The following is a 15,421-nucleotide window of genomic DNA, read 5'->3' on the forward strand; positions in this document are numbered from 1 at the left end:
TATGTATATTCTGCTGTATTGTAATGATCCATAAAAGAAATCTCAAATATACATGATATATGCTGACTTCATTAATTACTTTATTTAAGTTATTAAATTTGGCCCTGATGATGATGGGTCCTTGACTCCTGAAGAGTCGTCCTTTAACAAGAGAGGAAAAACCCCCAGTGGAGGAAACCTCTAGGGAACCAAGGTTAAAGCAGTGCCCTTCCCTTGGGCAGTGAATCGGTGAGACCAGAGACCGAGCCCGGAATCTGCCTCTTCTTACAGCCGTTACCTCACCTGTGTCGTGGGTACACTTGGCTGCTGAAAGTCTGGTAAATGTCATATGACTGGATGAGAGCAGTCCAAGTCTGGAATCTGCCTCTTCATGCAGCAAGTAAGTCACTCTTCTCTGAACATGCTTGACTGTGGAAAGTCCGGTAAATGTCATATCAATAGGTGAGAGCAGTCCAAGCCTGGAATCTGCCTCTTCATGCAGCAAGTAAGTCACTTGTCTGTGAACACATCTGACTGTGGAAAGTCAGGTAAGTGTCATATCCATAGGTGAGAGCAGTCCAAGCCTGGAATCTGCCTCTTCATGCAGCAAGTAAGTCACTTGTCTGTGAACATGTCTGACTGTGGAAAGTCCGGTAAGTTTTATATCCATTGGTGAGAGCAGTCCAAGCCTGGAATCTGCCTCTTCATGCAGCAAGTAAGTCACTTGTCTGTGAACACGTCTGACTGTGGAAAGTCCGGTAAGTGTCATATCAATAGGTGAGAGCAGTCCAAGCCTGGAATCTGCCTCTTCATGTAGCAGGTAAGTCACTTATCTGTGAGCATGCCTGACTATGGAAAGTCCGGTAAGTGTCATATCAATAGGTGAGAGCAGTCCAAGCCTGGAATCTGTCTCTTCATGTAGCAAGTAAGTCTCTTGTCTGTGAACACGTCTGACTGTGGAAAGTCCGGTAAGTGTTATATCCATAGGTGAGAGCAGTCCAAGCCTGGAATCTGCCTCTTCATGCAGCAAGTAAGTCACTTGTCTGTGAACACGTCTGACTGTGGAAAGTCCGGTAAGTGTTATATCCATAGGTGAGAGCAGTCCAAGCCTGGAATCTGCCTCTTCATGCAGCAAGTAAGTCTCTTGTCTGTGAACACGTCTGACTGTGGAAAGTCCGGTAAGTGTTATATCCATAGGTGAGAGCAGTCCAAGCCTGGAATCTGCCTCTTCATGTAGCAGGTAAGTCACTTATCTGTGAGCATGCCTGACTATGGAAAGTCCGGTAAGTGTCATATCAATAGGTGAGAGCAGTCCAAGCCTGGAATCTGTCTCTTCATGTAGCAAGTAAGTCTCTTGTCTGTGAACACGTCTGACTGTGGAAAGTCCAGTAAGTGTTATATCCATAGGTGAGAGCAGTCCAAGCCTGGAATCTGCCTCTTCATGCAGCAAGTAAGTCACTTGTCTGTGAACACGTCTGACTGTGGAAAGTCCGGTAAGTGTTATATCCATAGGTGAGAGCAGTCCAAGCCTGGAATCTGCCTCTTCATGCAGCAAGTAAGTCACTTGTCTGTGAACACGTCTGACTGTGGAAAGTCCGGTAAGTGTTATATCCATAGGTGAGAGCAGTCCAAGCCTGGAATCTGCCTCTTCATGCAGCAAGTAAGTCACTTGTCTGTGAACACATCTGACTGTGGAAAGTCCGGTAAGTGTCATATCAATAGGTGAGAGCATTCCAAGCCTGGAATCTGCCTCTTCATGTAGCAGGTAAGTCACTTATCATTGAGCATGCCTGACTATGGAAAGTCTGGTAAGTGTCATATCAATAGGTGAAAGCAGTCCAAGCCTGGAATCTGCCTCTTTATGCAGCAGTTAATTCCCTTGTCCGTGAACACACCTGACTGCAGAAAGTCCAGTAAATGTCACATCCATGGGTGAGAGTAGAGACCGATCCCGGAATCTACCCCGTTGTGCAGCAGGTATGTCTCTTGACCGTGAATATGTCTGGCTGCAGAAACGCTGGTAAGTGTCATATCCATGGGTGAATGCAGAGACCAATCCTGGAATCTGTGTCTGTTTTGCTTCATCACTGGTTGCCTGATCCTCACATGGTAGCCACCATGTAAAGGAGTTGTAGTGGAGTTGTCCCCTCCTGCTGGATTCCTTTTCAAAATAAAGAAAATAGAATTAAGCACTGTAGATAAAGCCCTGAAGAAATTACAAAACTCATTTCTTTACTGTATCAAGTGTAATCATCCAAATAATGGGACAGGGCAGCAATAGTTAAATCCTGTGTCCTGCTGGAATACTGCGATGAAGCATTGCACGTCAACCATTTAACAAGAGACAGTATTTGCAGAACACGTACACTGCACCTTAAATACCATGAAATCTCCCCTCTTAGTGGCTGTAATAATTCCTCACCCAAGACCCCAGTCTTTTAATCAATGAACCTATTCCCATCACAATGGTGGGAACATGATTCGTGGCTTAACAAATGCCGCCGATCATCATGAATTTGACGAGCTGAGGCTGCCACGCCACCCAACCAGCCCAAGCTCTGGCACTTTTTCAGAACTGGGCGAAAATGGCGTGAGAATGCCAAAAGCCACAATATTTTAGCGCAGCCTGTAGTTTCACCAAAATGTTGTGACATTTCAAAGCTTTTTAATGTCAGAATACTGGGGTAAATGAGTTGATAAATCAGGACCCTAAATCCTTTTGAAATAAATCTAAGATGATCTTCTGATAAACTTTGAGCTGAGATAGTAAAACACTTACTTCTTTTTATAGAATCCTTCTTTGTTTTGGAAATATCTCATTTGACGTCCAGGTTGTGAGGACTCGGAATCATATATATAAACATATCGATCATCCGATTCTTGAAAAGAAACATTTTTCCCTTTGCTTTTATTTTTCATGGGATTTCTTCCTTTTAGAATAGATGGAGGTGTCTGTCTGTAGCCATCTAAGTCCGGATTAATCTTGGACTCTTTCACCTCCACTATACCGGCCTTGTGCAGCATTGTAATGTCTCCAGATGTACAGAAAATGTCAGATTCTCCTGTAACGCAAAATATTGAAATTAGATTTAATAAAATACAAAATTCTATGTGATTAAGATTATTGACACTTACAGGTTATTATAACTTCAAAATAGTATATTAGACTGAGAAAAGAGGGACCCAATCCCCAGAGAAAAGCTCCAGCAATTCAGAGAAAGCAAAGCTTAAAGAGCCACCCGGGACTAAAGTGAGACCTGACTGGCCCAACGCTGCAACCAGTTGGCTTCCCCCTGCGCTGCTGCACTTGCTGGACAGATCTACTCTAATGAAAGATATGGGAGAGACCTGTCAGTCAAGGAGATGCCAGCTTGGGACAGCACCAGATTTGTCAAGTCTCTCCATGTGGTCACTGGTCAGCTCTGCAAAATATGTTTTCTACAGATATCTGATATTATCACCCCTAGAATGATACATTGAATTATGATAACAGAAGGGCTGAGTCTCTATAGCTATCAATATATTAACGGCTCGTTCACTGACAAGTTCCTATAGAAGACCATTTTTTAATTTATATATTAGGTTGTTTTTCTATTAAATCTATTTCACGAATGCTGGGAGAACTTACTGTCAGAGGAGGTGACCTCATCCTCGTCTGGGCTGTTATCGATTATTACATCAGGGGGTCCAGGCACTGAGATCTTGTTGCCTGTGAGGACGTCTCTCTGTTCATTCCAGGGTCCATGAAGCAAATCACTAATGGTAATTGGTTTGTAGTCCTCACGTTTTCCTGTAACACAGAACATAGAAATCAACATTTCTAAAATAAAAGCTTCCATCATGCTTCTCGTGAATGCCCTGAGAACTTACTGTCAGAGGAGGTGACCTCATCCTCATATGGGCTCATATCGATTATTACATCAGGGGGTCCAGGCACTGAGATCTTGTTGCCTGTGAGGACGTCTCTCTGTTCATTCCAGGGTCCATGAAGCAAATCACTAATGGTAATTGGTTTGTAGTCCTCACGTTTTCCTGTAACACAGAACATAGAAATCAACATTTCTAAAATAAAAGCTTCCATCATGTTTCTCGTGAATGCCCTGAGAACTTACTGTCAGAGGAGGTGACCTCATCCTCTTCTGCGCTCATATCGATTATTACATCAGGGGGTCCAGGCACTGAGATCTTGTTGCCTGTGAGGACGTCTCTCTGTTCATTCCCGGGTCCGTGAGGCGAATTATCAATGGTAATTGTGATGTAATCCTCACGTTTTCCTGTAACAGAACATAGAAATCAACATTTCTAAAATAAAAGCTTCCATCATGTTTCTCCTCTATGTCTAGGGCTATCACAATGTCTTTCTTATGTGTGGACTGGAAGTTGCTTTCTCATTATAAGTATATGGAACCTCACACTGAGTCTCATAGGAAACCACTACCACAACTACACATAACACAGTTTGTGAGCCGACGAATCTGAATTGCGGTCATATGGTTCAGAAGACGACTAGAATGGCGCTGGTGCTATTTTGAATATTGCGCTTAGATCCTGCATTGCGCTGTCCCCTTTATAGTCCCAATCCTCGGGGTATTACATGAAAATGTAAACTGTCTAGTAATATCAGCCGTATTCATCTATATATCGCTATAACAGTAAGGATTCTAACACCATCTTTTGGGATTTTGACCCATTAGTATTTTTATCTATTGGAGATAACTTGCTCCTCTTTTGTAACCGCGACCAAATGCAAATTTTTTGTGCTGATTCTCAAAAACCATCTTATTAATGGCCTCTTTTTTTGTGACATGAAAATGACATTGTTACTATTTTCATTATTACTGTCCCCTCATCACACTTTTCTGGTGCATAATAGGGTCTGGGAGGGAGAGCCGACAAGGAGCGGGGGCGCCATATCGCAATATTAGGGTGTGAACCTCCGCAGAAAGGTAGGGGCATTTTTTTAGGCTGCTTTAGGGCCAGGCCCACTTCCCTCCTGTGACTCTATTATATCTATAAGTCCCCCCTTTTTATGATAATTTTGAATATAAATGTTATATATAGTAGGAGGGTCTTTTTTAGTGTAAGTTGTTGTAATTTTTTTGGCCCTCTCTCCCTCTGATTCAGTTTTGCAGATTCATCCGGCTGTAGTTACCATTTAGATTGGTGTTGTTCTCTCTAAAGTAATTGGCACAATTTTGACTTTCAACGTCTTTCATTGGTTTCTTCTTTTTCAGACAACTATAAAAATGAAAAAATAAAAATCACATTGTAAATTACAAAGTAAAACATGTCTGTATTCTGCAGAATGTAAGAATGAAACATGTTCTCTAGTCCTATCTGTAGAGAGATCACCAGTCAGTCATTTTGGTGTAGCAGAGCCAGGTAGGGCAGGGTTAAGTCCGAGCTTTGCAGGATTTGATTAGATGCACCCACTTAGCTTTTTTTTTTTTTTACTACAGCCAGGACCTCTGTTCACTATTTCTGTCTGCTAGATGAAGCAGAGTCGAGTGTACTGGAGTGAGTGTTCAGCCAACATTTGAGCTATAGCTGAGAGGAAGATGTGCCGGGATCTCTCTGTGAATGGAGACAGCATGGGTCAGCTAGGAAAGCTGAGCAGTCTGTGTGCAGGAGCGGCAGAGAACCGTTCGTCAGCTGCAGCCTGTATAGTATGAACCGGGCCCAGGAGTTGAACCCTTCTGTTTGGCACTGGAGGCTGCTGGAACTCGTACTGAAGGGGATACCAAGACTGGTGGGATCGTGCCTCTTCTATGTATGAAGTTTGCTTTTGGAGAACGGACTGTAATCTGTTCAGGTGAGCTCACACTGACATATGGGCCCTGCTAAATGAATTATTTGCTGTGACACCTTTGTGCCTAGAAGAGGATGTTTTTGGTTTGGAATCCCTTGGAATTTTCTGAAAGCAATAAAACTGCACCGGTTTGACCCAAACAGCATTGACTATGTGAATGGTACCTAATGCCTATCTGAGAGCGTAACTCCCTACAAAGTCTAATATATGCCCATCAGTTACCCACAGGACACAGCTCCAGGGTGACGTGTGTGTGAGCCACAAGAGGCCTACACTAAAGTATTCCCATTACTGGAGTAACCTGAAGATGTGACATTTCCTCTACAGACTCCTGTGTAGCCCATAAATCATGACTTCCTATACTTACCCATAGATGATAGCAATGGGACGCATGAATACTGCGAGGATGAAGAGAATGGCGGCAGGTATAACAATCCTATAGACTGCATGCTCAGATGGTTTTGGAGGCATGGTGACATTCTCTAAAAAGGGAAAGAACATAAGTGATCAGGTAACCAGAGCTGGAATGTGTTCAGAAGTGGAAACCAAAACCCTGGACCGGGCGGCCTGAGGAGCCAAGTATGACTATTAACAAAGGGGAATTTAGTGTGGAAAATGATGGATTATTTTTATGTCATATCAATATATAATGGACAATACAGAGATCTGCTCCTTTATATTTCTGGAATAGGGAACAAACACATGATGGGAGACGACACCTGTAATTACAAGTAACACATGAAGAATCCTCCATTCCATGTATGATGTGACGTCATCTAAATCTCCAGCCACAGAAGAGAAGTGACAGAACCCCTAATGACCCGGAGCCTGACGCTCATACACCGGGCCCTAATCATGGGTCCTAATAGTGTCTGGGGCCGGAGGTGAAATGTTCCATGTGAGGGACAGATCTGATTTCTGAGCTGCTGATCGCCTGTCTCTTGTGGGCGCCTTCTGCTACATGTAGTAGTCGGTGCCTCCAGCCCGGAGAGAACAGTATTAATGCTCGGCGTCTCCTCTATGTGTTATTAGACTGGACCCTGGAAGCCAAACGGCATCTTTCCCCAATTCCACATTACATGGTAAAATGAAGAATGTAATTCACAACTACAACTCGTTCAGCAAAAAGATAAACAAGTCCTCATACGGCCATATGAAGGGAAGAAAGTTATGGCTCTTGGAAGAAGGAGAGGAGAAAAAAAGCCCAAAAACGAAAATTGGCTGCAGAAGGGAAGGGGTTAACCCCATAGTCAGAGTATATCTGGTAATGCGCTTACCTTCGTTAATCCTGATCTGCTCTAGTGATCGAGGGTTGCGGATAAAGATGGGAGCACCTTCCGCGGGTGCTAATAGCACGCTGAGAACTAGAAGTAGTCTAAACAGCATTGGAGCCTGGAGGAATATCGCTTACTGTGTGCGGCACAATCAGCTTCTCCAGACAAAGCGTCTCACTGCAACATCGCTGGTTAGAACCAAGCATTCCGTGACATCACAGCTGGAACCCAATAGTGACATCATGGTGGGCGGGGCTACACATGAGTGATGTCACAATTGGGGCTCATCCACTAAACGTTCCCAATGTATATAATAAGAATATACAAAAGAAAGAAAAGGAAAGAAGAAAAATAAATAACTCAAAAAGGAAAGAACACTTTTTTCACATACTCACATTTATTATATTTTATGTACTTTTATACAACAGAAATGTGTTCCCATTTGGGAGAATAATCATTCTCACTTTCAGTCATTGACTTTTTTCAACATTCTTTACACATTTTTTCTTTTCACTATTTTGTTTTCCACTTTGATTGCATTTTTATTCATTTGCACATACGGTTCATATTCACATAGAAGCTTTTCTCCTTTCTACCTTTTTACTACGTTATTTCGCTATCATTATCACTTACAGTCACATTTTTCTTTTTTTCCTCAATATCTGTCTCCCAATTCCCCTTCCCATTAAATATCACTATTCCCCTTTGTTCATAGTCATCAACAGCCATATTATCACAAAATATCTTCACCAACTCTTTTTCCAATGGTAAAGATGGCGGCCATGATTGTTGTGCACTGTCCTGACTGGCTAGCTGGTCCCACATCATGAGCCGTGATATTGTTGCACTTCATTGACGCGCTTCTTGCTGCCGGCCGGCAGCAGATGTCATGCCCATGCGCACGCGGCAGCGCTCAATAAGGTGACGTTTTCCCTGATGACCCATTTGCAGCAGCTGTTTTCTCACTTTATTAGCCAGACGATACCCCTCCACCACACGTCCTGTCAAAGCGGAAGCGAAACGCGTGCTGGATTTGTGGCATGCTCACTTGGTCTGTATTATGCATATACTCTATCACGTCATTAATTATTAATACAGGATAAGTGAGGGCCCTGCTCGCAAGCTTACAACCTACAAGGAATTGGGAGGGGCGCAATAGGTGAGAAGCACTTGTTATTTCAGGTCCAGCCATTATAATAGATAGGGGTTTTCATATAAAGCTGCACGATCCGGTCATCAACCAGTATGTTTAAATGTAGATATCAAGGGCGGTTTTCATGTGCATGGAGCCTGTGGAGTCAGATGAATAGGAGGGAGCATTTATTATCCTGGGTTGCTTTATGCATGGCATCATATAATAATGTAGGTTAATATTAAGATGAGCAGGACTCATGGGAGTGCGGGTTTGTCGGGTTCGGACAAACTTTAGTCCAAAGTTTGGTTCGAGTACCAGAACCTGACCAAAGCTTGACCCCGGACCTGAACCTCATATTAGTCAATGAGGACCTGAACTTTGATGCTGTAAAATGGTTTTAGTAAGGGCTACGGGTTCACTTAAGTAGGCAAAATGGGGGTAAGAGCACGACAATTGACCTGCAAACAAATGTAGATGGAGAAATTACTTAAAATAACAAAATATTAAAAAAAAAATCTTAAGCCAAAAGGCGGAAGTCCAAGCTGAGAAGTAGAGCAGTTCCTTGTGAGTGTATTTTACTGTATTTGTTAATAAATAAATGAAAAAAAACAATGTTGATTCCCCTATTTTTAATAACCAGCAAATGGAAAGCAGACAGTTGTGAGCTGTTCTTATTATTTAGGGTCCCACCTTATTTGTAATAAGTAGAAAAGGCAAAGCAGACAACTGTGAGCTGAAATTAATAGGATGTGAAGCACCATAGTTATTGGGCCCTTCCCAGCATAATAAGACCAGCTCACTTGCAGTATAAGCCAGTGTAGGCCTGAACTTTTTTGCTGTAAAATGATGGTTGAAAGTGGTTGGGGGTTGCAAAAGGAAGTAAAATTGGGTTAGGAGCAGGACAGCTGCAAACAAATGTGGATAGCAATTTCACTTAAAATTACAGAGAATAAAAAAAAAAAATAATAATTATCTTGAACCAGGAGGCAGATGCCAAAGTGAAGAGGTGTAGATGGATGTGGCAGTGTAAGTGGAAGAAGCACGGGAGGAGGTATCCAACACTGTTTTTGTGGAGTTTTTGTTTTTTAGGGAAATTGCTTTCAAGTTTTGTTACGGTAATTGCTGGGTTCTGTAGGTGTACTATACAGTGGGTACGGAAATTATTCAGACCACTTTATATTTTTCACTCTTTGTTTCTTTGCAGCCATTTGGCAAATTCAAAAAAGTTCATTCTTTTTCTCATTAATGTACACTCTGCACTAGAGTTGAGCGAAACGGGTCGAAAAAATTGAAAAGTCGCCGACTTTCGCCAAAGTCGGGTTTCATGAAACGAAACCCGACCTTAGCGTGAGGTCGGCCACGAGGTCGGCGACTTTAGCACCAAAGTCGCGTTTCAAAAGATGCTTGAGCGCCCTTTTTGCAGCCAATCATGAAGAACGGACACTGTGGGCAACGTGATGGCATAGGCAGCGGTCACCACCATCTTGGAGAAGGGCATGCAAGTGATTGGCTTGCTTTGTGGGGCATCACAGGGGTATAAAAGGGTGGGGATGCCAACCGCCATGTTACTCATGCTAATCTCAGAATAGGGAGAGCTGCTGCTGGTGATTCTGTAGGGAGAGCGTTAGGCAGGGAAGAAGATACCAAAAACTGATTCTGCTGCTAGAGACTTTGCCTGTACAACACACCAGTCACTGTGCAGTGCAAGGGGAGGCTATATTTTGGTGCCTCAGCTCTGTTGATTAATAGGCTGCCTTTTAAGGATACCTGGTAGCTGCATTGCTGTGTGCACACTGCTGAGCAAACTGCTTTTTTCAAAGCAATCCAGATTTTATTGTTTTGTCCTTGTGAGTTACTGAGCATTCATTTTTCACACACCGTACAGCAGTGTACGCTCCTCACACAGTACCGTGTAACGGCTGTTATCACGGCCACAGTGAAGCTATCTGTGTGTGACTCTGTAAGGATAAGTCGAGGAGTTGTTCCGTTCTTACAGACCTACACTCTAGGGAGATTCCAGTTCTGCCCAATTCTATATACACCTTGTAGTTTGTCATACACTAGGCAATTTCTGCTGGTCACATTGTGGTGTTAAATAAACTGGGCTTGACTGAATCCAACAGTGTCCTGAAGTGTAGAGACATTCCAATTCTCCACAGTCCTCTATACACCTTGTACCTTGTTTTAAAGTACCAGAGAGTTGGTGGAAATTTGGGTACATTTTTCCAAAAAATGAGGAAGTGTGGTGGAAGAGTCACTGGTAATGATGGTGTTGGTGTTAGATCTGCTGGTAGTGGCAAAAGCAAAATAGCACCTAATGCAGGAGGTGTTGAGGCTGCGTCATCGTCTGGCTCCACAAGGCCTTGAAGGCTCCCTTTTCTCTGTGTAGGTAAACCGCTTCTAAAGCCAGAGCTTCATGAACAAGTTTTGGCTTGCATTGCTGACTCAGCCTCCAGCTCTATCGCCTACTCTTCTGAAGTTTTAAAAAATAAAAGCACTGAGTCGTCATTGGAGGCTCATGGTCATGAACCACACCTTTCCTTGTGTCCTTCACCCCTACCAAAATTGAAGGATGCGGCAGGCCACACTACAGATTACTCCATGGAGCTGCTTTCACATACCATGCCTGGGTTATCAAGTCAAATCGTGAATTACCCAGGCAAAGATGAATCTGACATGGAGTGCAATGATGCACAGCCACTGATAGATGATTCTGCTGGTACATTTACTCAGAGCACTACATTGTCCTCGCTGTGTACTGAGACAGAATCTGATCCAGATGAAACTCAGGTGCCTCTTCCCGCATACTATACCACCATACATGGTGCCACAGAGGAAGGTGCACATGACATTGAAGAGGAGGTGATGGATGACCCAGTTGTTGTCCCAGATTGGCATCCATTGGGGCTAGAGTGTGCCACTGCCAATAGCTCAGAAGAGGACGAGGAGCATCCGCAGAGGGCATCGACATGGCAACAGTTGTTATCTGGCAGGCCCGGAGCAGTCCAAAAACGGGTTACAAAAACCCAAAAAATTGCTGGACAACTTGGCCAGATGGTCCAAATAGCACAGCGTGCAAGGCCTCAAACTGTTTTCCCTAGTAGGAAGAGTGCAGTGTGGCACTTTTTTGAACAAAATCCTAATGATCAGGCAAAGGTTATCTGTAAGAAGTGCGTAAAGACCTTTAGCCAAGGGAAAAATCTGAGAAATTTGAATACCAGTTGCATGCTAAGACATTTAACCACCATGCACTTGCAAGCGTGGACGGACTACCAAAACTCACGTACCACATGTGCTGCTGCTCCCAAAGAAGGTAGTCAGCAACGCAACATTGTTTCCCCCACTGTAAGTCCACCGGTTAGCACACCGTCAGCAGCAAATGTTGAGTTGTCATTGCAAGGGCTAATCAGTCAGGGAATCACACTGTTATTGCAACGAAAGATTGAATCTAGGCCATAAGAAAGAACACCAACTCCATCACCATCATCAACCCTCTCTCAGTCCGCCATGTCCACCGCTAGTTCCACCATATGCAGCTCTCAAGTCCAGCTCACCCTTACAGAGACTATGAGTAGGACAAAAAAGTACTCATCCTCTCATCCGCGTACACTGTGTTTGAACGCCCACATTGACAAACTAATCTCGTTGTAGATGATGCCCTATCGGTTGGTTGAAAGCGCAGCTTTCCGCGAACTAATGGCCCACATAGTACCACGCTATCAACTACCCAGTCGCCACTTCTTTTCTCGCAAAGCCATCCCAGCCCTCCACCTTCATGTGAAAGACTGCATTGTCCATGCACTCAAGCAGTCAGTGAGTGGAAAGGTGCACCTCACAACTGATGCATGGTCCAGTAGGCATGGCCAGGGCCGTTACGTGCCCATCACTGCGCACTGGGTTAATGTGGTGTATGCAGGGTCCACAGGGAACAGCGGTGGTGGAACAGTGCTGCCTAGCCCACGGTACAGGAAACAGTTGGCTGTAGGCGTTCGGCCCTCCTCCTCCTCGAAAGCTGGTCCACAGAGCGCAGTCGCAAGAGCACTGCACAGCTGACAATGTTGCAAACGAGGTGTCCCCCTATCGATCAGCTAGTGGATAGCGTCAGCAGGCTGTGTTGCAGATGATGTGTTTGGGCGACAGACACACCGCGGAGGTACTGGCCGACTACTTTCAGCGACAAACTGACTGGGCAGTCTACATCTTGAGGCAGGCAAGGTAGTTAGTGATAACAGCCGGAATTTTGTGGCAGCCATAGCCCTTTCAAAACTCAGACACATACCTTGCTTGACTCACACCTTCAAACTGGTGGTGCAGTGCTTCCTCACTAATTATTCGGAGTTAACAGGCCTGCTTCAGAAGGTTCGAAGACTGTGCTCGCACATCCGCCGGTCGCCGGTACACTCCAGTCGAATGCATAAGCTGCAGCGATTGATCCACCTTCCCAAGCACCGCCTAATTATCGACGCTGCAACAAGGTGGAACTCCACCCTGCACATGGTTGAGCGGCTGTGCGAACAAAGGCAGGCCGTAATGCATTTGTGGGAGGATACCCGGGCAGGCACTTTGAGGGCAGACATGGAGTTGACAGGTGTGCAGTGGTCGAAGCTGAAAGACCTCTGTAAAGTCCTTCAGTGTTTTGAGGAATGCACACGGCTGGTAAGCGCAGACGACACCTTCATAAGCATGAGGATCCCACTTATGCATCTGCTCATGCAAACTGTGACGCACATTAAGGAGCAGGCGTCTGCAGCCAAGGTTGATGAGGAGGAAGACGAGGAGTGAAGCCTTGATGACAGTCAGCCATTGTCTGGTCAGGGAACTGTCGTGGACGAGGTGGAGGAAGAAGAGGAAGAGGAGGAGGAAGATGATGGGGATAATTATTTAGGGAAGGAGGATGCTTCTCGTGGGGCAAGAGAAAATATTGGCTTTGCAAGGTCTGGTACTGGGTTTGAGCGTGATTGGAGGGATGTGGATTTGCCTGAAAGTGCTCCTCCACCCAGCACTCGCAGTGCATCATTGACACCTGGAACATTGACCCACATGTGGCCACATTGAGGCCATTCCTGATATGTCTGTGTTCAGACCTGGTTGGCCTTCATCTGCACTTGCTTCATCTGGCTTCATGGGAGCGATCCAGTAATGTTCAGGTACAGTTTGCACTTCATGCTCTAAGTGTATTTAGGAGGCCGTAATGGCACAGCATTTATTAAAAATATATAGAGTAGGACCCCCCATATGAGATTGCCTTGGCGCGGCGGGGTGGCTCAATTGAATTGATCAATTTTTTTGCTAAATATCTCATTTTTGAATACAGCTAGACATTATGTGCATATGCACTCCAATTTATGCGTTCTAACCTTAAGCAGTGCTGGCTTCCCCCCCTATTTTCATGTCAGATTATGCCTTGCAGATCCTAAAAAGGAACTCCCGCATTGCCAAAATGATGAACGATGATGACTACTGGTTGGCCAGCATCCTGGATCCACGCTATAAAGGCAAATTCCAAAACATCATGCCACAGGAGAACCTTGACCTAATATTGGCTAATAAACAAGCTGCTCTGGTAAACCGGGTGGTTGAGGCATTCCCAGCACACAGCAGCGGTGAAGGTTCTCACACAAGCCGTAGGGGCCGGGTGCAACTTGGAAGAGGTGTTCGTGGTGCACACATCAGAAGTGGCGTTGGAGACAGGGGTTTCATGACCATGCTGTGGACGGATTTTTCAAGTCCCGCTCACACGACTGGTAATACTGCATCAATTGAAAGTGACAGGAGACAGCACTTGTCAAGTATGGTTACAAACTACTTTTCCTCCCATATCGTTGTTCTCCCTCACAGGTCATTCCCATTTGACTATTGGGCAGTTAAACTGGACACCTTGCCTGAATTGGCACAATATACCTTTTAGGAGCTCGCTTGCCCAGCTGCAAGTGTGCTATCGGAAAGAGTCTTCAGTGCTGCTGGATCAATACTGACAGAAAAAAGGACCCATCTGTCGACCCAATATGTGGATGATCTAACCTTCATTAAAATGAACCATGCATGGGTTTCCAAGGATTTTGTCCCACCTTACCCTTATGACACATATGTTGCCAGAAAAATTGCTTTCTTTGGTCCGCCTGTTCCTGGGACTTGACCAATTTCGCCTTTAGCAGCAGGTGAATGTCCCACATCAACATATGGCATTTTGTAAACCTCCCTAACTGGGCAGCCTCCTCCCCCTGGGCCGGGGTCACCACCGAGCGCACGCAACCGTGCAAGTGCCGTTGCCCTGGACAGGTGGGTGGGCTGACTCGTGGGCTCGGGACTGACAAAGGGTCCCTCATAGTGCAATCAAGTGTCACTGATGGTGGGGGTGCACACCCGCCATCAGACACACCGCCGTACTATGAGGGGCCCAGTGCCAGTGCCGACCTCCACGAGTGGGCCCCCCTTGCTTGGGCAGGGCCCCAGCATTTGCAATGTTTTCCTCTCCCTGCTCCTCCGCTGTGTAGTCTGGGCTGTCAAATCCATCACTGGGACTGCCACTTCAAATTTGGTGAACTGATACAAGATGATGGTTAAGACGTAGCTATGCTCTGTCCCGCTGGCCGGGATCTAGCTTCAGATGATCAATGGCTTCAATTTCTTATGGACGTCGACTTACAATGAGATGCAGTGGTGGTTTCTCATCAGCTTTAACAGTTTTCCTACCCACAGACGTGTGACATTCTAGCGCACATTTTTAAATGTGCCCTCCCTCTCATGCCAATCCAATTGAATCGCCTACAGCCTGTGGCTTCTGTGTTTTGCACTCCAAAGTTACGTGAGAGATCATGATAGGCAATGAGCACCATGTTTACATCTGTCCCTGTGATCAAAATTGGATTGATATGAGTAACGGTGATCGGATCAACGGTACTGCGATACAGCAACACTTTCTTCACAAAGAAAGGTTTTTGCTGTGTCCACACACTAATTAATTGAGGGTCAGCATCGCCTCTGAGAATTGTGACGGAAGTTGTTCCCGTGAATAGTAATTCGTAGATTTCTGCAATCACTAGACTTTAGGTCAATAATTGTATGCATCTCATTTCCTATTGCAGAGAGTCTGGGCTGTCTTACTGAGACAGAAATATAAATGAAGATTTAAAAATACCACCAAAAGTGTATCATGGTGTACGCTTGAAATACATTTCCTTTTTTCTAATTTTTAGATTGTTGTGTAATCCATGCAGAGAACAT

The sequence above is a fragment of the Dendrobates tinctorius genome, unplaced genomic scaffold (assembly GCF_039654945.1).
Source record: "Dendrobates tinctorius isolate UK_male_01 unplaced genomic scaffold, ASM3965494v1 ptg000023l, whole genome shotgun sequence".
Lineage (NCBI taxonomy): Eukaryota > Metazoa > Chordata > Amphibia > Anura > Dendrobatidae > Dendrobates > Dendrobates tinctorius.